This window comes from Rhinopithecus roxellana, chromosome 13 (assembly GCF_007565055.1).
Source record: "Rhinopithecus roxellana isolate Shanxi Qingling chromosome 13, ASM756505v1, whole genome shotgun sequence".
Lineage (NCBI taxonomy): Eukaryota > Metazoa > Chordata > Mammalia > Primates > Cercopithecidae > Rhinopithecus > Rhinopithecus roxellana.
The window spans coordinates 89,274,708-89,300,169 of NC_044561.1; the positions used below are offsets into that span (position 1 = coordinate 89,274,708).

Sequence of the window (25,462 nt, forward strand, 5' to 3'; positions counted from 1 at the left end):
ATCCAAGAGAAAATAAATGGTTCTACTGAAAAGACACATGCATATGTAGATTCACTGCAGCCCTATTCACAGTAGCAAATCAACCTAGCTGCCCACCAATGGTGAATTAAATAAAGAAAATGTGGTACATATATACCATGGAATACTGCATGTCCATAAAAAAGAATGAAATCATGTTCTTTGAAGCAACATGGATTCAGCTAGAAACCATTGTCCTAAGCGAATTCACACAGAAACAGAAAGCTAAATACTCCATGTTCTCACTTGTAAGTGGGAGCTAAACACTGGGTACTCATGGATATAAAGATGGCAACAATAGACATTGGGGACTACTAGATGGGGAAGGTTGGGAAGGGACAAGGTTGAAAAACTAATGCTCCATACCTGGTGACAGAATCAGTTGCACCCCAAACCTTGGTGACTGAAACAGGAGCTAGGTATAGAGAGAGGTAGGGGAGGAAGAGTAGGAACAGCAGGAGAAGCACCTGAAACAGTAGAAAAGTGTCCTATGTTAAGGAACATCATATTCTTAACACTGGCAATTGGGGGAAGGGGAAAGAAGAGATCCGCAGAAGAGGGACCTATTAACTACTTAGGAAGGAAGCTACACTGACCACAAAGAACCTGAACAAAGAATCCAGAATGCAAAAAGTATTTGCTGAATTGTGGACATCTCTATTCACAGTTCAGGAGATGAGAGAGGATAAAGGCTCTGGGTAAAAAATAAAATAAGTAAAATAAAATAAGTGAGAGGAAACAACATTCTGCATACTACAACCACCAGCTTCTCTGCTTACATGAAAATCCTTCTCACCAAAGATGACTGGTTTGACAGAAAATAAACTATGAAGAATGTGGTCCCAAAACATTAATCTTGAAAGAATATGTAACAGTGCAGCTTCCTTGACTATATAGAAACTGTCAAAGACTGACAAAAGTAAATCTGAAAGCCTGACAAGTGAAGAAGACCAAAATAATAAAATAACATTCTGAGGAAGTGACACCAAAAAAGACCTAATAAAATAAATCCTACAAAATCATTAAATTATGCAGTCATGTTCTTCAGATCCCAGTATACAAATGTATTCCAAAGTAATTTATTACAGATGGTAAGATATCACAAAAATCTTCTTCAACTTCTTATTCACCAGCCTTGCTACTTATCTACTCGCATTCATACATTCTTCCCAAACATATGTCCTGAATATCTGCTCATGCCAAGCACTAAGCCAGACCCTGCTGATATCTACAGACCACACATATAAACAAAGGGTGGATAATCCATAATAACTCAAACATGAGTCAGTGGTAGTACTGAAATCCAGAAACTTTTAAAGCTTCAATTTAGCCAAGAAATTCAATTATCCTTCTACTACTACCTTAATTCTAAGATCCAAGAGTAGTAAAACTTAACTAATTTCAGATTCAATTTTTTTTATCTCGTGAATTTGCTTATGGGTCATAAAAAGGTAAAAAATCAAATTCTTATTAAGAGAAGACTCGAAAGATCTAAAATTCCTAATAACTTGAAGGGAAGGGCTTTTCACTATACATAAAGTCACTCTTTTTTTCCAAACACTGTACTTGCATATAGTATTTCCATTAAAAACAAAAAAGAGTGAGATCAGCATGAGGGTTCTAAAAATAGGTTTAATGAAAAGAAATACAGCAAACCCCAAGTGCTCAGTTTCTCTTTTTCAAATGATCTGAAGATCTACAACAGGTAGCAAGCATACATTTTCTAAAGCACAAACCAGAATTTGTACTAACTGGAAGGCTCAAATATGGGAAGTCTGTCCATGTGCCTCACTACAGGCTCCATCTCTGAGTTTCAGCATTCCTTGCTTTTCTATCTAAATTTACTCACATATTTTATAATGGATGCCCAAAAGAAATAACATACTACTTTCAACTGTCAGGTCTTCCCACTATTATTAAACTTGAGGTCAAGTAATATCTTATCATCTTTGTATACCTATCCCCTAACATCATAACTGTCCCATAGCAAGAACTATAGTAATAATTTAAATAATGATGATAGTTAACATTAGGAGCTTACTACAGAAGTACCTGGCACTGCTTTATGTGCTTAGTATATATTATTTAATTTTCAAAACTCAATGAGTTACTATTATGAATCTCATTTTACAGATAAGAAAACTGAGGCTCAATTTCTGTTGCTGAAGGAATGAATGGCAAGGAAAGAACATGGTCTTTGAATTCAAATAGAATCAAAGGAGTTTAAATCCTTATTACACATTATGCCACCTTGGGAAACGTATTTATCTATTCTGAACTTTAAAAGTTTCCTCATCTATAAAAAAGAAGCAATATCTACATCATTGTGTTGCTGTGAAGATTCAGTGTGATAACACCTGAAAGTACCTACCTCATTACCTGGTGCAGAAGAAGCCCTCAGATGTTAGTCCTCCTTCTTCCACCCCACTGCCCCCACCCCCACCCCCACCCTCCCCACCCCCACCCTCCCCACCCCACCCCCCCACCCCCACCCTCCCCACCCCACCCCACCCCCGGCTTCCCTTTTACCACTTACCATACTACAGGAAAACAGACTGGAGATACACTCTCACCCCCAGGAGTTCTCAAGCTTAGACTCACCTAGGGAACTTACTATATACATAGAAAAGCCCTGGCCTATTTCAAGAAGCCTGGACCATTGTGTTCTCTATTAGCTCTCCACGTGACTGTGATAGATGGCAATGTTTGAGAAGCACTGCTCTATAAGCATTCTCTACATAGCCACTTGACCCTCTACCTCCCGTCCAGCAAGGGACTTTCACCTCCTGATGTTTGAAAAACACTTGATGAACCTTCCTTCATCCTATCAATCTAAAAGACTGATAGGATGAAGCAAGTATCAATCTATCTTTTAGTATCAATCTAAAAGACTTCTCCACGATTTCCCTGATCTCTCCATCAGCAAAGAGAAAAGTAGGTGTTAAAGTAGGATTTTATAATTTCCAGAGGATAAAATATCTATCAGTGGATTCTAGAGTGACATACACCAGCAACTGGATTGTGGGGCCTCTCTTCTTGTCCCTCTCTCCCTCCCTACAATTAACCGCTGAGTTCTACCCAAGCCTACAGCTAACTAGAACAGAAGGAAACCTGATCCACACAAGCAGCAACCAGTGGAGAAGGGGCAGAACTAGAAGACAAATTTACAGTTTTCACTCAGCTTATCAAGGCCAACCACTAAATCGCAGAGCAACCCGATACTGACAGAAATCTTTTTTTTTTTTTTTTTTTTTTTCCTGAGGCAGGAGTCTCTGTCGCCCAGGCTGGAGTGCAGTGGCGCCATCTCGCCATCTCGGCTCACTGCAAGCTCAGCCTCCTGGGTTCACGCCATTCTCCTGCCTCAGCCTCCCAAGTAGCTGGGACTACAGGCGCCTGTCACCATGCCCGGCTAATTTTTTGTATTCTTAGTAGAGACGGGGGACTTTCACCGTGTTAGCCAGGATGGTCTCGATTTCCTGACCTCGTGATCTGCCCGCCTCCGCCTCCCAAAGTGCTGGGATTACAGGCGTGAGCCACCGCGCCCGGCCACTGACAGAAATCTTTAAATGGGATAAAACTGTAACCAGTCTTATAGAAAAAGGAACGGTTCAATAGAATACTGGTTTACATAAACAATAGTCTCCCAGGCAGTGATTAAACAGACTTCCAATAAACTAATATGCACAAAACAATTATGTTAACATTATGTTAATATTGAATTTAATTAGCTGTTCAAATTTCAGAAGCGTTAATTGCCTTTTTATTTTGGAAAATTTGAACATTTGCAATAAATCTTTAGGAAGCGCAAACTCTCCACGAGGATTCTAATAGAGAATTTAATTGTGAGAAAGAAGTAGAATAGCAATATTGTGTATAGTTTTCAAATTAGTTAACTATTTTGTAAATACTATTCAACTATTGAAGCAAATAGTTTTGAGAAAGTGAAAAGAATTAAAGTTAGCTTTAGATTTCTGGAGATTCATGCTATTATAAAGCTCTGTTACCTAGGGCTTTACCAGTAAGAAAACACTAGAAAACTAGTGTTTCTGATATTCCCCAATACATATCTTCTACCAAGTGATTTCAAGCATAATGATCACAAATGGAAGAGTCAATATTTTCTAAAAGATTTGTATTTCTTTAGGAATCTATGAAAAATAAACACAAATTAATTGAATCAATGTTTTCTGAACTCCAACTCTGGGCTGGGGCATATACAAAATATAATCATGATGTTAACTAACATTTATTTATACCTACCACAAACACTAGACGAGGTTATAAATTCTTTGAGAAAAGAGGTGGGGCAGTTTAAAACATGTAGAAAAAGGCAAAAATAAAATAAAGTTAATTAGTTAATACAAAAACACTGTGGTGAAACAAATCTATTCGCCTTTGTTTTAAACTCCCTTTAAGCCTAGCACATAGGGACACACACAGTGCTTTTTCTGTAGAGGTATATAGTAATAATATAATCATAATTAATGTTTCTATACAAGGGAGAAGGCACTCATGGTTGCAGGGAAGATGTGGTAGAAAAACCTGGAGGAATTGGGGAAATCTAGAGGATGTCTTCTCAACCAGTGGATAAGGCAAAGCCCTGGACAAAACCATGATTATCTTTAAAGAAAAGGCAAGCAGTAGAAATGGGGCTGCAAGCTGAGCTAGAGAGTGGCGAACATGATGAGCCCTGAGAGAAACGTACAGAAGCGAGGCATAGTCTGGAGGTGAAAAACTTCGTACAGCACAATGGGCAACACCCCCATAATTATGGACCACTAAAGTTGTGCTTTATATACAAATAATATACCAGTGTAGTCTCTCCCCACCCTCAACCATCCTCACAAACAACAAAATGTAGGCTGCTTCTAAAGGTCACTGAAGGAATACACACTTTCCTCTTGTGTGGAGATGTAAAAAAATGACTGCTTAAGAATACTATAGAACTTAAAATTATAATTAACTGTAAATTTAATTATTTTTTATTTCCCTGGCTAGACCATAAGTGCTATAAGAACAGACAATAGGATCATACCTTCCTATGGCCACAGTTCTGGACCAGGCAAATACATGCACGTAATAAATATTAGTTGAATGAATGAAAAGTGAATCATTCCATATGTAAAAGGTAGGAGATCAATAAATGAACAGAAACAGGTTATGTGGAAGGTCAGACTGAGGGGATAAGAAAACCTAGAAAGTCAGACATCCCTAAAACTATTCCAATAAAAAGCTAAAGGCTAACACACTGTTACCAAAAACATAATTTATGAAAAGCAGTGATTGACAAATTTAGGTTTAGAATTAGAAGTGTGTAATACATTCTTTGTAATATCTATATTTCCACTTATCACTAATTTCAAAGTTTTTGCTTTTCTTTAGCATAGAAAAAAATCTGTCTTTATATGCACTCCAATTATTTAAGACACTCATAAATTTCCAAGAGCACAAGTAAAGAACATGAAAAAACAGGCTAATGGCATTCATTGGTATATAATCATCCACATCTATCTAGGCACTGGGTTTTTATCTCTAAAATCTTCTAAAAAATATGAGTTCATAAAAAACACAGATAGAAAAAAAAAAGTCATTCAGATTAAAAGAGGGAAAAAAACCTTTGCCCAGTGTGAGGCTTGATTACCTTAATTATTTTGACTTTGAAAGAAACCCTAATACAGAATTGAACTTTGTCCAGTCTTTCATCTACACATTTAAAAAAAAAATTGACACTGTGTCGTTCATAAGTCTTGTCTAATTATCTTAATTTCTTCAGAAATGTTTCATTTGGTAACTTTTCCAGCAAAATTGCAATTTAAACATGCAGTTCAAAAATCGTAAGTCTCTTACTCACTTTAATGTGAAGCGAGATTAATGGAAGATGCTCATTCCACAATGGCCTGAGCAGAAACTTGACATTTCAAAGTGTGTGTATGAACCAAAATACAATTCCGCGATTCAATTAAAGAAAATAGTCAGAAATGTCTTTACAATGAAATAAACACACTAGACCTTCTTGCATAGGTTTTTTTTTTTTTTTCCTCCAAGCAAGTGGTCATCAAACAGGAATTCCACACATATCAGAAGATTTTGTAACCACTTCCACATTAAACAGAATTATCACATTGTGATAAAATGCTGACTCCACTGAAGGATCCTGCTGGTCAGTGATTTCATCATTTTATCAAGCATGTGAAGGCTATTATCTTCAAGCTGAATGTTGCTACAAGGTGGTTACACAAACAGTGTTTGCTTAAAGACAGTGTTATCTGGAGAAAGAAGTCTCTTTTCCAAAGTAAGGTTAAGGCATTTCCCAAGATTTCTCACTAAACAGCCCAGGCTTCTGACAAACCCTCTATAAAAGTGTAGAAAAAAGTACCCTTTCAAGGAAAACTACAGATTAATACATATATTGAAAACAACGTACACAGCCAACATTACATGGCCATGCTATTAAATTTGTTTTGGTTATTAGTTTAAGCTTCCTACTAATCAAATTTTCTAGGATAATTACCATCAATAGATGAGTTTAATTTTAGAAAAAAAGAATGATGAAAGACATGAAAAGTTTTCTTAATTTAGTATACAAAGCAAGATTAGTCTGCCAGAGATACTGCCCTATTATATTTCTTTTGTGTGTGTGCATGCGTATACACCTGCACTCTAAAACTTTAAATCAATCTATGCTATTCTCATAATTCTTACTACATAGACATAAGTATCTCTTTTAAGCCACAAATGAATAGAAAGTGATCCTTTATAATCAGAATCTCAGATAATATTTATTCATAATGATGGAGTATTTGATTATAGGAAAAATTTATATTTTATAGAAAATATTAATATTTTATAGAAGTTTATCAAGCCTATGGGAATTTTTAATGATTAATTCAAAATTCATCAGGAACTTAACAGACAGCACCACAGATGCAAGTACTAAAAACAGTAGCAAGTTTAACAAAATGCTATTGATATCAAATTTTTTAAAGCAATCAATTTGGTGACATACTAATTTCTCTTTTAGCAAAACAGTGAGTGTGGTGGCAGCATCATGCTTGACAATATACAGCTGAGGCATCTAGGCACACTACTAACAAGGCAGACATGCTAGCTCCTTCGTTTACACGAGGACACAAGTGAGCAGGAAAGGATGGTACAACACAAAAAGAAAATAACTTGGAATCTCAGGCAGTTGCCCAGGTGATGGTAAAGCGCCAAGCTGAAAAACCTGTGGTCGCTAAGCAGCAGCAAAGACAATAAAGAGATTCCCATCCAGCTTCACAGCAGCTGCAGTAAGTTCAGACTGGTGGAATCACAGCACACCCTGGTGACAAAAACGAGCTACCTCTGGCTGGCCTGATAACTACTGAAGCACCAAGGCCACCACTGAACATTTCTTCAAATCTTCCTGGGAAAAACTGAAAACACGGTGAATAAACTTGCACTATTAGGAAAAAAAGGGAAACTAGAAGAGATTTTATATAATATAAATGCTAATACTATTTTCAAAGCATCTGGCTTAGTAGCTTACCAGCAATGTGACCTTGGGCAAATTTTTAGATTGTCTGTGCCTCAATTTCACATTGGGAGTATTTTTTAAGTCCTCACCTTACAGGATACCATACAGATCAAATAAAGACAATATTTGAAACATGCTTAGAACAGGACCTGGCACGCAGAAAACACCGTATGTTTTCATTCATGAATAAATATGAATTCAATGTAGACATATAATTTTTTAAGCTGAAAAGGAAAAATAATATTAAAAGTTACAATGTACTGAGTGCTAGCTATGTGTGGCTGGATCTCAGCTCACTGCAAGCTCCGCCTCCCAGGTTTACGCCATTCTCCTGCCTCAGCCTCCCGAGTAGCTGGGACTACAGGCGCCCGCCACCTCGCCTGGCTAGTTTTTTGTTTGTATTTTTTAGTAGAGACGGGGTTTCACCGGGTTAGCCAGGATGATCTCGATCTCCTGACCTCGTGATCCGCCTGTCTCAGCCTCCCAAAGTGCTGGGATTACAGGCTTGAGCCACCGCGCCCGGCCATCTGTACTCTTTACATACATTTTATATACATGATGCCCTTTAATCTTTTTTTTTTTTTTTTTCCTAAGATAGAGTTTTGCTATTGTTGCCCAGGCTGGAGTGCAATGGCTCAATCTTGGCTCACTGCAATCTTCGCCTCCCAGGTTCAAGCAATTCTCCTGCCTCAGCCTCCCAAGCAGCTGGGATTACAGGCATGCGCCACTACACCTAGCTAATTTTGTAATTTTTATAGAGATGGGGTTTCACCATGTTGGACAGGCTGGTCTCAAACTCCTGACCTCAGATGATTCACCTGCCTCAGCCTCCCAAAGTGCTGGGATTACAGGCGTGAGCCACCACACCCAGCCGCCCTTTAATCTTCATAACAAATATGCATCATAGGTGTTACCTCCTTTTATAGATGAAGAAAGGCAAATGTTAAGACCAAAACAAAACTAGCAAGTGGCAGAGCTAAGACTCAAACACAGGTATTTCTGACTCCAAAACCTATGCTTTTAACCGTACTGCATCATAGAGAAAACTGGTTTTACTTATCTGTTCCTATTTTATGGATGAGGAAACTGAAGTGTCTTAGATAAGGCCCCACAGGTAGCTAATGGATAAATGAGGAATTAAGGTGTCTTGTCCTATTACAAGTAGATACCTCTCTGTTCCAAATGACTAAATAGGTGTAAAATCCCATTACCACTGGGAATAGTCTTTTGAATCACTCAGGATTAGAATTAGTCTAAGGATATCTGCCCTACCCAACGTAACACACTGAAGCATATGCTACAGTAAATTAGAGAACAAAAGAGATTTTTCACTTTAGGTAGTGGAAGGCAGGAAGGTCAGGTATCCTGAATGACTCTCTAATATGATTAACTTCATCATAGTAACTGCCAAGTGTAATGCCAAAATGTGGTAAATTTCAACTTTGTTTTTTCCAACATAGAAGAAAAAATCCATATGGAGGGCGATACCACTGATAATCATTTCGAAAATAAAGAGCTGTCTGGCAGGTGCATTTTCCCTGAGTATGCCCAGGCTTGACAATGAAAGAAAAACCAGCTGGCTCCCACCCACAGGTGTTGGCTGGAAGTCATTTGGCAGCAGCTGGAGCTGAGGTACACACAAGCTCTATCCTACCACCCTCTGAAGCAAAAAAAGAAAAAAGAAAGTTGATACTTTAAAACATTAAGACTAAAAAGATAGGGGTATATGTATATTAAAAATACAAGGTTCATCTGCAAGATGAGTAACAATTACAGGCAGAGCTCTCACCCTATAAAAACATTAACCCCTTTCTAGTTTAATGAATGAAGCCAAATCAAATGCTACGCTTAGCATCAAGATAAGAATACTGGTTTGGGAACTTTCTTACAACTATATCTTCAGGCATTGGTTTATAGAACTAATAATAGAAAAAACTACCTCTTCACATTAAGAAGTTTATCATTTACATGTTTTTATAGCGTAATGAAAACAGTGATCGTTCCTTAAAAACAGTAAATGCAAATTCATATTCTGAACAGATACTCTGCAAGAAAGCCAGAGTTTACCTAGAAAAGGTCAAAATCCTAGTAAATGAAAAACCACTTTGCATGAATCATGTCACAGTATTCGTATTTCATTAAATCCCACCAAATTTAATATTTTATCAACTATAGGCATCTTCCTTACTACAGGTTGAGTGTCCCTTATCCAAAATGCTTGAGACAGAAGTGTTTTGAATTTTGAATTTTTTCAGATTTTTGGCATATTCGTATATATATAATGAGATATCCTGGGGATGGGACCCAAGTCTAAACACTTAATGTGTTTATTTTTTCATGTATATACCTTATAAACAAAGCCCGAAGACAATTTTATTTTTCCTTTGAAGATGCTTTGTGTTGTGTACCTACATTTTGACCACGACCCTTCAAATGGAGTCAGATGTGAAATTTTCTACTTATGGTGTCACGCAGGTGCTCAAAAACCTTCAGATTTGGGAGCATTTCAGATTTGGGATTTTGGGATTGGAGATATTCAACCTGTAACTCAAGACTTTCTTTTTAATATATTGTACATATGAAATCACCTACTCTAAAACTATTACAAAATAATCTATTTACTACTTCACAGATTTGATTAAATATTGTCTTTTATAGTCCCTGTTTATCTCAAAATAATAGAGCCTCAAACTTTATGGGAGTATTGAAATTATACCAATATTGCAAAAAATACAAATCAATAACGTCATCTTAGAGTTTAAAAATTTATAATTTTTATTTCTACATAAAATATATAAGTATGGGAAAATTTCCTCATCCATAAAATAGGAACAGATGAGTAAAACCAGTTTTCTCTATGGTGCAGTACAGTTAAAAGCATAGGTTTTGGAGTCAGAAATATCTGTGTTTGAGTCTTAGCTCTGCCACTTGCTAGTTTTGTTTTGGTCTTAACGTTTGCCTTTCCTCATCTATAAAAGGAGATAACACCTGTGATGCATATTTGTTATAAAGATTAAAGGGCAGCTGGGCGTGGTGGCTCACACCTGTAATCCCAGCACTTTGGGAGGCTGAGGCGGGTGAATCATCTGAGGTCAGGAGTTCGAGACTATATATAATACCAAACTCAAAAATATTCTAAATGATAAAAGGGTAACATAATGTTTATATTATTTTGCTGTGTTTATCATAAGTGACTTCTCAGAATCACTGAGCACATCAGATATTTTCTTTTTGTTTTTAATGGAAAAAGTATTTTCTTCCTTTCTTTGCAGAGAAAGCAATGAAATTATCCAGGAAAATTTATTTCTTATTACTCTTCTAAAATACAATCTTTATGTTTTCCTTCAGAACAGAAAAATTTTTATACCTTTATTGAAGTATAATTGACAAATAAAAATTATACATATTTAAGGTATACAAAATAATGTTTAGATATATGTATAAACTGTGAAATGATTTCCACAATCAAGCTAATTAGCACATCCCTAGTCTCACATTGTTATAGTTACCGTGTGTGTGTGAGTACGTGTGCATGTGTGTGTTCGGAAAACTTAAGATCTGTTCTCTTAGCAAATTTCAAGTACATTCTTATTAACTATAGTCACCATACGATACATTAGGTCTCCAAAATTTATTTATAACTTAAAGCTTCTACGCTTTGACCAACAGCTTCCCATTTTCCCCCCACTCAGCCACTGGCAACCACTATTCCATGCTGTACATACAAAATCGCATGCTCTAAAATTTCTATGAGATCAACTATTTTAGATTCCACATATAAATGAGATCCTGTAGTATTTGTTCTTGTGTGCCTGAATTACTTAACATAATGTATTTCACTGTTGTCACAAATGACATTTCCTTCTTTTTAAAGGCTAAATGATATTCCACTGTATATAAATAGCATATTTTCTGTATGCACTCATCCATCAATGGACATTTCAGTAGTTTCCATATCTTGGCTACTGTTAATAATGCTGCAATAAACCTGGAAGTACAAATATATTTTCAATGTGCTGATTTCATCTCCATCAGATGAGACCCCAGAAATGGGACTGCTGGATCATATGGGAGTTCTATTTTTAATTTCTCAAGGAACCTCCATACTGTTTTCTTTCCATAATGGCTGTACCAACTTACATTCCCAACAACAATGTATAAGGTTCCCTCTTCTCTACATCATCACCAACACTTGTTTTCTTTTGTCTCTTCTTTATAACAGCCATTCTAACATGTATGCAGTGATATCTCACTGTGGCTTTGATTTGCATTCCCCTGATGACTGAGCACCTTGTAATATACCTATTGGCCATCTGTATGCATCCTTTGGAAAATTTTCTATTCAGGTCCTTTGCCCATCTTTGGTGTTTGTTTTTGTTTTTACTGAGTTGTATAAGTTTCCTATTTTTTATATTAATTCCTTATCAGATGCATGATTTTTAAATATATCTCCCATCCATAGGTTGCCTTTTCACTTTGCTATTTCCTTGCTTAGCAGAAACATATTAGTTTAGTGTAGTCCCACTTGTTTATTCTTACTTTTATTGTCTGTGCTTTTGGTGTCATATCCTAAAAATCACTGCCAAAACTAATGTCATGGAGATTCTTCCCTATGTTATCTTCAAGGAGTTTTACAGTTTCAGGTCATACACTTGAATATTTAATCCATTTTGAGTTGATTGTTGTATATGATGTAGGATAAGAAGAGGATTTCTCTTATTTTCATGGTGGATATAAAGTTTTCACAACATCATTTTTGAAAAAAACTATCATTTTTCCATTGTGTATTCAGGGTGCCTTTGTCACACATTAGTTAATCACCTCTAGAGACTTGCCTTACAAGAAATGCTAAAGGGAGTTCTTCAAGCTGAAACAAAAGGATGCTAGTTAGTAACATGAAAACATATCAAAGTATAAAACTCACTGGATGAAGACCTTTAAAATGCTGCACTTCCATTTAGTGAATAGTAAATATATTTCCTTATAAGCCCTTATGACTTTCTTAATAACATTTTCTTTTCTCTAGCTTACTCTGTTGTAGGAATAGAGTATGTAATACATATAATCTACAAAACATGTGTTAATCAACTGTTTATCTTATCAATACGGCTGGAGGTCAATCGTAGTTAAATTTTCAAAGAGCCAAAAGTTATACAGACATTTTCAACTGTGTAGAAGGTCTGTGCCCCTAACTCTTGCATTGCTTAAGAGTCAACTATATATTACTTTTTTGTACTAAGCCTTTGAAATCCAGTGTATATGTTACACTTAAAGCACATCTCAATTCATAATAGCTATGCTTCAAGTGCTCAATAGGCATATGTGGCTAGTAGTTACCAGTGGGCACCAAAAGGTCTGGCTATTAAGTGCTATGTTTTGGGGGTAGAGAATTATTATGATTTGGAATGAATTCTGGGGGCAGATGGAATTTGAGTTGGGTCCTGAAAGAATGCTAAGGTTTACAAAAATGGGGACAGCATTTCTGGTATAAATAGTGTAAGGGAAGAGAATAGATTTGCTGGGGTAGACATTTGTTTTTAAAATTAATTATGTTCCTAGTACATAGCAAACACTGTGAAACTCAGCATACAATACACACAATCCTTACATCAATGGTTCTAAAACTTGAGCATCAGAATCACCTGAAAGGCAAAACACAATTTACTGGGACCCACCCTGAGTTTTTGAAGCAGTAGGTCTGAATTCCATTTCTAACAAATTTCTAGGTGGTGCTAATGCTACTGGTCCAGGGACCATACTTGGAGAACCACTGCCTTACATTAACACTTCCTAGCAGATATTATCTCTATTTCATAGGTAAGAAAGTGAGGCTAAGAAAAACTAAATAATTTAACAGAGATTGTATAGATAATATGTAGCAAGAATATGATTCAAGTGCAAGTCTGGAATTTACATCTAGGTCTGCCTCGGCTTCCCAAAGTGCTAGTATTACAGGCACGAACCACTGCCCCCGGCCAACTCCAGCTTTTTATTTCCCTATGAATTATTATAAAACTTTTACATTTTTTGTGCTTATATTTAAGTCTATGATCCATTTTGAGTTTATTTTTGTATAAAGTAACACTTGGAAATTGAAATTTCTGACTGCTGCTATTATATAGAAATGGGATTGACTTTTGTATCCTGAGACCTTGCTAAGCTCGCTTATTTGTTCTAGCAGCATTTTTGTATAATCCTTAGAATTTTCTACATAGATGATCACGTCATCTGTAGATAAAGACTATTTCACTTATGTCTTTCCATTCTGCCTTTTATTTATTTTTCTTCCTTTCTTACATTGGGTAGGACCAGCATAATGTTGAACTGAAATGGTGAGCATAGACATTCTTACCTTGTTTCCAATCTAAGGGAGAAAGCATTCCAATCTAAGGGAGAAAGCAGTTTATCATCAAGTATAATGTTAACTGAAAGTTTTTCAGAGATATCCCTAGTATTAGAAGGAAGTTACCTTCTAATTTGCATTTATAAAGAGAATGACACAAATTCACATCAATGGTAGGGAATCTTAAGTTCCCTTCTAATACTAGATTTCTGAGTTTTTATCATGAGCAGATAGTGAATTTGGTCAACCAGTTTTCCTATATTTATTGAAAGGAATATATGGTTTTTCTTTTTTTAGAGACAGAGTGTTGCTCTGTCACCCAAGCTGGAGTGTAGTGGTGCAATCATAGCTCATTGCAACCTTGAACTCCTGGGCTCAAGGGATCTTCCCACCTCAGCCTCCCCAGTAGCTGAGACTACAAGTGCATGTTCCACTATGCCCAGCTAATTTATTTTAAAAAAAAAAATCGTTGAGACAGGGTCTCCCTATGTTGCCCAGGCTGGTCTCGAATTCCTGGCCTTAAGTGATTCTCCTACCTGAACCTCTCAAAGCACTGTGACATAGCACCTGGCTGGTTTTTAATTTTAAGACTGATAATATGACTAATGACACTGATTTTCAAATTTTAATCAGTCTTCAATTCTTGGGATGTTCTCTACTAGATCATGATTTATGAGCACTGTTATATATTTCTGTATTTCATATACTAAAATTTTGTAAAGAATGTGCATATCTATGTCCATGACAGATATTGGTATGGAGATTTTTTTAAATACCTTTGGTATCAGGTTGGAGAAGAATTCATGATGATGCTTATGGATTATCTAAATTACAAATCTAACCGCTATGTTTCTTGATACAGGAAGAATGAAGATCTTTCATAAATAATACCAATTACACAGTAAATGGGAATTTATATCACATATTAATTTTTCAAAAGTTATATGAAACCCTGAAATAATTAAACATAATTGCTTTTTAAAATCCCCCGTATTAAATTGTTTAACTTTGTTGCCATTACCAAGAATTCTGCATTTCTTAAATATTTAATGGAAATAGTTTCATGGCTATAAGTTATAAAGTGATTTCTCTCTTTTGCAGCATGAAGATAATTTGAAAATCCCTATTCATTTATATGAATTGGTATCATTCTTTTTTTTTTTTGGATGTGGAGTCTCACTCTATCACCAGGCTGGAGTGCAGTAGTGCGATCTTGGCTCACTGCAACTTCCGACTTCCTGGTTCAAGAGATTCTGTGGCCTCCGCCTCCTGAGTAACTGGGATTACATGCATGTGCCACCACGCCCATCTAATTTTTGTATTTTTAGTAGAGACAGGATTTCACCATGTTGGCCAGGACGGTCTCGATCTCCTGACCTCATGATTCACCTGCCTCGGCCTCCCAAAGTGCTGGGATTACAGATGTGAGCCACTGCGCCCAGCCATATCATTATCTTTATAAATGAAAGAGAGGTTAATGTTGACCAGACTCTAGTTAAATAAAACAATATATTAGACTCCTGTAGGGTAGTGAAGATAAACCAATGCTTCTAATATCTCTCAGTGAAATAATAAGATCAAAGTGGTTAGGGGAATCATAACCTTTTTAGCAATTTCCAAATTGTGTTATAGGTATAAAGTCAGTTTTCAGAGTGCTAGAGTCAGAAAAGAAAAGTTCATATTAACATGTAAGATCCTGTCAGGAAGCAGACCGTGGCCTGATATAAAACCAGCGGCCAAGTATTATTGAGATAAGATCATAAATAAGCTGTAAGTTCACAAAACTTCATAGTAAATGGTGGTGTCTCTGGGAAGCAGACCCCTAGACCAAGATTAGCAGGAGGTATATTAAGGAGTACCTTTGGGATCAAACCTATGAAAAGGGAGGGGAATGAAACAGTTTTGGACAGAGGAAAAAGTTAAACTGTGATCCAAATCTACCAACAGTCTTGGCTGACCTCGCAGGGAACTCTGGAGCTAGAATGGCCCTTCAGAGTTGTCTCTAGCTGGGCCAAAATAGATAGGACTCTATATTTCCACAGTAATCAGTCATTGACTGTGGGCCATCCTGGGAAGGAGGGTCACCTTAGTCAAGTTGGCTCCCTGCAGCTGGGAGAGTCCCTGAAGGGGCTGACAGCTATGGGGTGTCTGCCCATTGTATTCCCAGAAGTTGGAGCAACAAGCTTTCATAGAAGGGATACCTGAGTAGCACCACAGTATGCAAAATAGAGATATAAGAAAGAAAGACCTTAAATGCCAAAAGCTTTACTTAGATATGTGCTTATCAAGGTATACATAAGTTGTTCCGTCACTTTATTCACATCTTTGTACAAATGTCACCCATTCAGGACTTTTCCTAACCAACCTATCTGAAATGGCACCCCTTTACTGTGTTTTATTTTTTCATTATGCTTATCCCTACCTGACATTTTAATATACATTTATTTGTTTTTTGGGCATTATCTGTCACTCCCATTGGAATATAAGTTACAGGAGGTGAGCACCTTTACCTGGTTTACCTCTGTATCCCGCTGTCTAGAACAATGTGGGAAAAATAACATGTATAAATAATCAGAGTTAACTTAATATTTGTATTGGAAATGATCATGATTTGTCGTCATTGATAACTCATTATACTGTGGTTGAAATCAATATCAAAGATTGTAAATTAGCCTAGGTTCCTGATGAGAAATGCAAAATGTAAAACTAAGAACTTTAAGGTAGGTCATTGTGATGGTTAATTTTATGTATCAACTTGACTGGGCCACAAGGTGCCCAGACATTTGGGCAAACATTATTCAGAGTAATGGGATGGGCCTCATCCAATCAACCAATGTTTTCAATAAAACAAAAAGACTAACAACCATCCTCAGTTTGCCAACTGCAAATCTTGTAACTAGTCAGCCTCCATAATCATGTGATCATGTAAGCCAATTCCACACACACACACACACACACACACACACAATTACGTTTCTCTGGAGGACCCTAATATAATCATTTTACTTAAAACAAACTTCTGGCCGGGGCAGTGGCTCATGCCTATAATCCCAACACTTTGGGAGACCAAGGCAGGAGGATCACTTGAGCCAGGAGTTTGAGACCAGCCTGGGCAACAAAGCAAGACCCCAACTCTACAAATAAAAATAAAAATAATTAGCCACACACAGTGGCATGTGTTTGTAGTCCCAGCTACTCAGGAGGCTGAGAAAAGAAGATCACTGTGAGCCTGGGGGGTTCAAGGCTGAAGTGAGCTATGATAGAACCACTCCACTCCAGCCTGGGTGCCAGAGTAAAACCCTGTCCCTAACAAAAAGAAAGAAAAAGAAACAGATTTCTAACTATGAAAGTAAAATAGAAATAGAACCCTAAGTAAATAGTATGTATTTTCTTATTCCCTGCAAAGAACATTAACCATGAGTTGAAATTTATCTTTCAAATGTGTTGCTGTTTATATGTATATCTGAGAAACAAAGGGTCTTGTAAAGTGCTCTCTTAAGAAAATCCAAAGATCTAAAGAAAGAAGTATAAAGTCTCCTATATATATTCTAGTCAGCTAAATATATTTCAGTATTTACTTAAAATTCAAAGGTTCTCAATAAAGTCAAAAGGGTCAGGCATGGTGGCTCATGCCTATATTCCCAGTGTTTTGGGAGGCCAAAGCAGGAGGACTGCTTGAGCCCAGTAGTTCAAGACCAACCTAGACAACACAGCAAGACCCTCTCTCAACAACGAAAGCAAATTTTAATTAACCAGGTGTGGTGGCACACACCTGTAGTCCTAGCTACTCTGGAGGCTGCGGTGGGAGAATCTCTTAAGCCCCAGAGTTCAAGGCTGCAGTAAGCTATACAGTGCCATTGTATTCCAGCCTGAGTGACAAGAGTAAGACCCTGTCTCTGAAAAAAATTTTTTAATTTAAAAAGTCAAAGGACATGAAGTACACCGTTATCCAAATGTATTACCCAAATATCTTCAAATGCTAAAAAGTCATTTTTGGATTAAAGGTCTCTTGGGAGTCTACATGCCTACACTCCCCTTCCATTAGTGTGAATAATCAAAAACTAACTGGATTTCAAGTGGAACATTTAAATTGACATCTTCTGATGTTATTTCATCCAAATTATTTTGAGAGAAAGAAATGTTGCAGACAATTGTACCGCTTCTGTAAAGCTGCATTTAAATGACTCCTCATAAGCAAATGCCTATTTGATTTACATGAAAATACACACAAACTAATCTAGCTTACTTTGGATAAATGTAGATGGTTCTGCTATTTGATTGACTGTTAATATATAAAGGCTATAAACTATGCTTGTTTTAAATAAGAGAAATAAAAACATTTCATTTGAAACAAGTTTCCACTTGGATTTTAAAAGCCAAACAGCTGTTTTCTCAAGCCAAACTTCAGAAAATAGTTCTTTATCCCCTGCTCAAGTGAAGAGTATACATTTTAAAGAAGTCATTATCCAATATGAAAACACTTTTTAAAAACTCTTCCATAACCTGAGCAACATAGCCCAGGCAACTCTGTCTCTACTAAAATTTTTTTTTTCATTAGCCAGGTGTGGTGGCACGTTCCAGTAGTCCCAGCTATTCAAGAGGCAGAGGCAGGAAGAGCACTGGAACTCAAAAGTTCAAGGCTGCAGTAAGCTATGATTGAGCCACTTCACTCCAGCTTGGGCAACAGAGCAAGACCCTGTCTCCAAAAAAAAAAAAAAAAAAAAAAAAATTATTTCAAAGTTTCTATATTCACAGATGTTGAAGATAAAATTTAACAAAACTTGTCCTTGAAATGAAATTTGTCATTAGAAAGATTCTACTAATCCAAAATGTTCCTAATTTATCTCCAAAAAATGACAAATTTATCCCAATTTGCTCTTATTTGAAAGGAGTATCTTCTATTCAGCACCAAAAAATCCCAACTGTGAAGCCTTTTTTCCCCAAAAATACTGATCAACAAACCCTGCTTATGTGTTAATTATGAACTGCTAATACAGTGCTGTTTCTCTTCAGGCCATTAAAATAGTGGGAATATGCTGCTATAACGAATTTTCCTATGCTAACGGCAGATATTTTCTTTTATTTTCTGAGACATAGTCTCACTCTGTTGCCGAGGCTGGAGTGCAGTGACATGATCTCGGCCCACTGCAACCTCCACCTCCTGGGTTCAAGCAATTCTCTGCCTCAGTCTCCCAAGTAGCTGGGATTACAGGCGCCTGCCAACACGCCGGGCTAATTTTTGTATTTTTAGTAGAGACGGGGTTTCGCCATCCCGGTCAGGCTTGTCTTGAACTCCTGACCTCAGGTGATTCACCCGTCTTGGCCTCCCAAAGTGCTGGGATTACAGGCGTGAGCCACCGCACCCAGCCTAGATATTTTCTTAGTTTAAGAACAAAAAATGTCCAACATTTTTCCTACTAATCTTGCCACACATATTTATTATCAATTTTCTCCTCTGCTAATCAGAGCCATTCATAAAAACGTAAGAAAATCTACCTCTTGGTAGATTTGGGTGACCCACTGTAACCAAGTCCCCATGGTAAGATTCTTGTAGACACAATGACATTGTCTTTCTCAGTTTGGTATATTTTATGAACACCGAATTATAGGCATACCTCAGAGATACTGCAGGTTCACTTCCAGACCGCTTTTATAAAACAAATATTGCAATAAAGCGAGTCACACAAATTTTTTGGTTTCCCAGTGCATATAAAATTAGGTTTACACTAAATTGTAGTCTATTAAGTGTGCAATGACATTATGTCTAAAAACACAATGCACATAACTTAATTTTAAAAATACTTCATTGCCAAAACATGCTAACAATCATCTAAGTCCTCAGCAAGTCATAATTTTTGGGGGGATAGAAGGTCTTGGCTTGATATTGATGGCTACTGACCAATCAAGATAGTGGCTGCTAAAGGTTTGGTTTGCTGTGGTAATCTCTTAAATAAGGCAATGAAATTTAAAACATCAATTTACTTCTTTTCATTAAAGATTTCTCCACAATATGTCATGCTATTTAATAGCATTTTACTCAGAGTAGAACTTCTTTCAAATTTGCAGTCAATCTTCTCAAACCCTGCTCTGCTTTATCAACTAAGTTTATGTAATATTCCAAATCCTATGTTGTCATTTCAACAATATTCACAGCATCTTCACCAGGACTAGATTCCATCTCAAGAAACTACTTTCTTTACTCATCCATAAGAAGCAATGCCTCATCAGTTCAAGTTTTATTGCAAGACTGAAATAATTCAGTTCATCTTCAGACTTTCACTTCTAATTCTAATGCTCTTGCTATTTCCATGATGTCTGCTATGACTTCCTCCACTGAAGCCTTGAACTTGAATGGACCTCAAAGTCATCCACAAGGGTTAGAATCAACTTCTTCCAGATTTCTGTTGATGTTAATATTGTGACCTCCTTCCATGAATTACAAATGTTCTTAATGGCATCTAGAATGGTTACTCCTTTCTCTAGAAGCTTTCCAATTACTTTGTCCATATCCATCAAAGGAAACACTATCTATGGCAATTATAGCCTTATAAAATATATTTCTTAGATAATAAAACTTAAAATTTGAAATTATTCCTTGGTGCATGGCCTGAAGAATAGATGTTGTGTTAACATGACTGCTCTTTGTACATCTTCATCAGAATTGTTGGGTAACTAGGTGCATTGTCAATGAAAAGTAATATTTTGAAAGGAATCTTTTATTCTGAGCAGTAGGTCTGAAAAATGGGTTTAAATATTCAGTAAGCCATGCCACAAACAGGTATGCTGTCATCCAGGCATTGTGATTCTGCTTATAGAGCACAGGCAGAGTAGATTCAGCATTAATATTAAGGGCCCTAGGATTTTGTAAATGTTGAATGAGCACTGGCTTCAACTTAAAGTCACCAGCTGCATTAATCCCTACCAAGAGTGTCATTCTGTCCTTTGACACTTTGAGCCAAGCATCAACTTCGTCTCTCTAGCTATTAAAGTCTTAAATGGTATCATCTTCTAGTAAAAGGCTGTTTCATGTACACTGTGAAAATCTGTTGTTTATTGTAACCACCTTCATCAATTATCTTAGCGAGGTCTTCTGGATAACTTGCTTCAGCTTCTACATCAGCACTTGCAGCTTCACCTTGCACTTTTATGTTACGGACATAGCTTCTTTTCTTAAACCTCATAAACCAAACTCTGGTAGCCTCAAACTTTCCTGTTTTTTGTTTGTTTGTTTGTTTGTTTTTGGTACAAGTGGCAAATATATTCCTTTTTATAAAGTTTTCTCCAATGTATTTCAATAATGAAGGTATTTTGTTTTATTTTATTCCACTGTTGTTCATAGTTTGAACCCTACACACTCCCTTCCCTTTCATCTCAAAGGGAGCTCATTTGTATGCAGCCGCACACTCATCATAGTATAACAATGAGGTGGGATCTGCTCCCAGAATCTTCTTAGGATTTGGTTCCTTGTTGGGCTCTCCAGCGAAAGCATCAAAAGTAATTCTGTCTTCATTAGGAGGGGCCAAGATTTCAATTTTCTCTGGTGAGCAAGCACACATGACCACTGCTTGAGATAATACTCCCCTCATCTTTGTAGGTTTCAGGTTACATAGTAAAATCACCATCTGATTTTGCATCTGTTCAAGAGGAACGTGATTCTCCAGACCACTGACAATTGTTCTTGGGATATTTCCCCAACAACTACATCTTCTACATACAAAGAATCTGCATCAGGATATTTTCTGATAGTTTTGATGCAACCAATTCAAAGATCTAGATGGGAAACATTTATTGGCTTAGAGTTGGTGCTTCCTGCTATTGGTGCTTCCCATTTTTTCTCCTTCTCCTTCTCTCCTTTCTTTTCAATTTTCTCTTTTGCTTTCTTTTCTTCTCCTGCTCCTCTTTTTATCTGTTCTTTGATACCAGAAGATATGGTTGTTACTGGTGTAGATTGTATCATATTTTCAGAAATCACATAATTAGCGTGCAGCAGAGTACCAGATGGAAATGGTATTTGCTTCATTCTGTTTTGAATTTCTGCCTGAATTAGCTCTTGTTTCCATTCAATTTCCTCCTTCACTTTGGCAGGTCCTACTCAAAGTTTCTTCTCTTCCCTCAAATTTGCCTACAAAATGGCTTTTTCCTTGCGTAGAGCAACTTGCTGCTTAAGATATTCAAAGATTTGATCCACCTCTGTATCCTTCTGCTCCAGCCTCTTCAGAACAGCATAATTATTTGCCATTTTTGCCAAGAGACAACAGAAAATCATGAAGCAGTGGACAGGGGTTCTGAGGCAGCCTCAGCAAGAAGCAGGTAGGGATAGCTACCTGCACACCATGGCCCAAACTTTTTTTGTGGTTTCCTCACCTCTCTTGGCCTTCACAGTATTGAAGAGAGTTAGGGCCTTACAATGAGGCTATGGCATAAGGGAACATTGTGGCTGATTTTATCATCTATCCAGACCAATAAAATGTTCTCTTTATCAGCAACAAGGCTGTTTCACTTCCTTATTATTCATGTGTTCTCTGGAGTAGCACTTTTCATTTCCTCCAGGAACTTTTCATTTGCATTCATAACTCTGTCAACTGGCGCAAGAGGCCTCATTTTCGGCCTCTTGCCTTTTGACATGTCTTCCTCACTATGTTTAATCATTTCCAGCTTTTGATTGAAAGTGAGAGACATGTGACTCTTCCTTTCACTTGAACACTTAGAGGCTACTGCAGGGTTATTAACTGGCCTAATTTCAATACCGTTGTGTCTCAGAGAATAAGCAGGCCAGAGGAGAGGGAAAGAGATGGGGGATCGGCCAGTTGATGTAGCAGTCAGAACACACACATTTACAGATTAAGTTCACTGTCTTCTCTGGGTGTGGTTGGTGGTACCCCAAAACAGTTACAATGGTAACATCAAAGACCACTTGTCCCAGGTCACCATAACAGATATAAAAATAATGAAAAAGAAATATACACAACTATTATGTGCCCATAATAATTAAAAATTTTAAAAATTTTTAATGAAAACTTTTAAATAGGGGGGCGGAGCAAGATGGCCGAATAGGAACAGCTCCAGTCTCCAACTCCCAGCGCGAGCGACACAGAAGACCGGTGATTTCTGCATTTTCAACTGAGGTACTGGGGTCATCTCACTAGGGAGTGCCGGACAATCGGTGGTGGTCAGCTGCTGCAGCCTGACCCGCGAGAGCTGAAGCAGGGCGAGGCATAGCCTCACCTGGGAAGTGCAAGGGGGAAGGGAATCCCTTTTCCTAGCCAGGGGAACTGAGACACACAACACCTGGAAAATCGGGTAACTCCCACCCCAATGCGGTGCTTTAAGCAAACGGGCACACCAGAAGAATATATCCCTCACCTGGCCGGGAGGGTCCCACGCCCACAGAGCCTCCCTCATTGTTAACACAGCAGTCTGCAGCGATCTAACTGCAAGGCAGCAGCGAGGCTGGGGGAGGGGCGCCCGCCACTGCTGAGGCTTAAGTAGGTAAACAAAGCCGCTGGGAAGCTCCAACTGGGTGGAGCTCACAGCAGCTCAAGGAAAACTACCTGTCTCTATAGACTCCACCTCTGGGGGCAGGGCTCAGCTAAAAAAACAACAGGGGAAGTAGCAGAGGCCTGAGCAGACGCGAACCACTCTGTCTGACAGCTTTGAAGAGAGCAGTGGATCTCCCAACACGGAGGTGGAGATCTGAGAACGGACAGACTGCCTGCTCAAGTGGGTCCCTGACCCCTGAGTAGCCTAACTGGGAGACATCCCCCACTAGGGGCAGTCTGACACCCCACACCTCACAGGGTGGAGTACACCCCTGAGCGGAAGCTTCCAAAGTAAGAATCAGACAGGTACACTCGCTGTTCAGCAATATTCTATCTTCTGCAACCTCTGCTGCTGATACCCAGGCAAACAGGGTCTGGAGTGGACCTCAAGCAATCTCCAACAGACCTATAGCTGAGGGTCCTGACTGTCAGAAGGAAAACTATCAAACAGGAAGGGCACCTATACCAAAACCCCATCAGTACGTCACCATCATCAAAGGCCAGAGACAGATAAAACCACAAAGATGGGTAAAAAGCAGTGCAGAAAAGCTGGAAATTCAAAAAATAAGAGCGCATCTCCCCCTGCAAAGGAGCGCAGCCCATCGCCAGCAACGGATCGAAGCTGGTCAGAGAATGACTTTGACGAGATGAGAGAAGAAGGCTTCAGTCCATCAAACTTCTCAGAGCTAAAGGAGGAATTACGTACACAGCGCAAAGAAACTAAAAATCTTGAAAAAAGAGTGGAAGAATTGACAGCTAGACTAATTAATGCAGAGAAGGTCATAAACGAAATGACAGAGATGAAAACCATGACATGAGAAATACGTGACAAATGCACAAGCTTCAGTAACCGACTTGATCAACTGGAAGAAAGACTATCAGCGATTGAGGATCAAATGAATGAAATGAAGCGAGAAGAGAAACCAAAAGAAAAAAGAAGAAAAAGAAATGAACAAAGCCTACAAGAAGTATGGGATTATGCAAAAAGACCAAATCTACGTCTGATTGGGGTGCCTGAAAGTGACGGAGAAAATGGAACCAACTTGGAAAACACTCTTCAGGATATCATCCAGGAGAACTTCCCCAACCTAGTAGGGCAGGCCAAACATTCAAATACAGGAAATACAGAGAACGCCACAAAGATACTCCTCCAGAAGAGCAACTCCAAGACACATAATTGCCAGATTCACCAAAGTTGAAATGAAGGAAAAAATCTTAAGGGCAGCCAGAGACAAAGGTCGGGTTACCCACAAAGGGAAGCCCATCAGACTAACAGCAGATCTCTCGGCAGAAACTCTACAAGCCAGAAGAGAGTGGGGGCCAATATTCAATGTCCTTAAAGAAAAGAATTTTAAAACCATAATTTCATATCCAGCCAAACTAAGCTTCATAAGTGAAGGAGAAATAAAATCCTTTACAGATAAGCAAATGCTTAGAGATTTTGTGACCACCAGGCCTGCCTTACAAGAGACCCTGAAGGAAGCCCTAAACATGGAAAGGAACAACTGGTACCAGCCATTGCAAAAACATGCCAAAATGCAAAGACCATCGAGGCTAGGAAGAAACTGCATCAACTAACCAGCAAAATAACCAGTTAATATCATAATGGCAGGATCAAGTTCACACATAACAATATTAACCTTAAATGTAAATGGACTAAATGCTCCAATTAAAAGACACAGACTGGCAAACTGGATAAAGAGTCAAGACCCATCAGTCTGCTGTATTCAGGAGACCCATCTCACATGCAGAGACATACATAGGCTCAAAATAAAGGGATGGAGGAAGATCTACCAAGCAAATGGAGAACAAAAAAAAGCAGGCGTTGCAATCCTAGTCTCTGATAAAACAGACTTTAAACCATCAAAGATCAAAAGAGACAAAGAAGGCCATTACATAATGGTAAAGGGATCAATTCAACAGGAAGAGCTAACTATCTTAAATATATATGCACCCAATACAGGAGCACCCAGATTCATAAAGCAAGTCCTTAGAGACTTACAAAGAGACTTAGACTCCCATACAATAATAATGGGAGACTTCAAC

General features: G+C 37.9%; 1 protein-coding gene and 1 pseudogene across 4 annotated transcripts in view; both read right to left on the reverse strand.

The window, feature by feature from the left end:
- The window catches only part of MACROD2 (mono-ADP ribosylhydrolase 2), a 2,180,049-nt gene that overhangs the window by 2,020,990 nt on the left and 133,597 nt on the right, over positions 1-25,462 (reverse strand). The window lies entirely within an intron of this gene.
- On the reverse strand, positions 21,191-22,143 carry LOC104655747 (annotated as a pseudogene).